At 48.2% G+C, this 1,167-nt stretch overlaps 1 pseudogene; it reads right to left on the bottom strand.

Moving 5' to 3' along the window:
* Positions 1–242: 242 nt before the first annotated feature.
* Positions 243–924, bottom strand: LOC149051238 (small subunit ribosomal RNA; annotated as a pseudogene; the record flags this gene model as incomplete).
* Positions 925–1,167: the final 243 nt, after the last annotated feature.

The raw sequence follows: 1,167 nt of genomic DNA, 5'->3' as shown, positions 1-1,167 counted from the left end.
TGGAACGCGATTTGTTTTTTCCTTTGAGATGCCGCCGCTTCTACCTGGCGGCAGTGGAAATAAGAATTCAATGGAGAAAGATTTGTTCCGTCAAAGCGATAGAGCCGTGGCCGGTTAGGGATTCTTGTTGTGGTAATAGTAGTAGTAGCAGCAGCAGCAGCAGCAGCAGCAGCAGCAGTAGTAGTAGTAGTAGTAGTAGTAGATCACGTACTACTCTCTCTCTCTCTCTCTCGGTAATGATCCTTCCGCAGGTTCACCTACGGAAACCTTGTTACGACTTTTACTTCCTCTAAATGATCAAGTTTGAACAACTTCCCGGCCTCCCACTCTCTACACGAGACAGAGTCGGCGACAGTCAGGAGGCCTCACTAAAGCATTCAATCGGTAGTAGCGACGGGCGGTGTGCACAAAAGGCAGGAACGTAATCAACGCGAGTTGATGACTCGCGCTCACTAGGAATTCCTCGTTCAAGATCAATAATTGCAAGGATCTATCCCCAGTACGACGACGTTTATCAGCTTACCCGCGCCTTTCGGCGAAGGATGCACTCTCTGACGTCGTTAGTGTAGCGTGCGTGCGGCCCAGAACATCTAAGGGCATCACAGACCTGTTATTGCCTTCCTGACTTCGATTGGATACCAATCCCTCTAAGAAGTTCGCCGCCCATCCGAGGATGGCGTCACTATTTAGCAGGTCAAGGTCTCGTACGTTAACGAAATTAACCTGACAAATCACTCCACCAACTAAGAACAGCCATTCACCACCACCCATAAAATCAAGAAAGAGCTCTCAATCTGTCAATCCTCACTATATCCGGATCTGGTGAGTTTCCCTGTGTTGAGTCAAATTAAGCCGCAGGCTCCACTCCTGGTGGTGCCCTTCCGTCAATTCCTTTAAGTTTCAGCTTTGCAACCGTACTTCCCCCGGAACCCCAAACACTTTGGTTTCCCGTGGAGGTGCCAAAGGGGTCATCCAATAAGACCCTCTGATCCTAGTCGGCATCGTTTATGGTTAGAACTAGGAAGGTATTTGATCGTCTTCGATCCTCAACTGGAAACGAAGAGCCAAACCTAATGAAAAGTTTTTCTTGAAAATCTCCAAGCCTGAATACTCATAAAGATCCATTGGGATATTGCCCTCTCCCCCCTGAAGGCAGCCAATACAATT

The sequence above is a fragment of the Pocillopora damicornis genome, chromosome 1 (assembly GCF_964200805.1).
Source record: "Pocillopora damicornis chromosome 1, jaPocDami1.2, whole genome shotgun sequence".
NCBI lineage: Eukaryota > Metazoa > Cnidaria > Anthozoa > Scleractinia > Pocilloporidae > Pocillopora > Pocillopora damicornis.
Note: the sequence above shows the minus strand (reverse complement) of the source record. Positions and strands in the feature narration are given on the sequence as shown.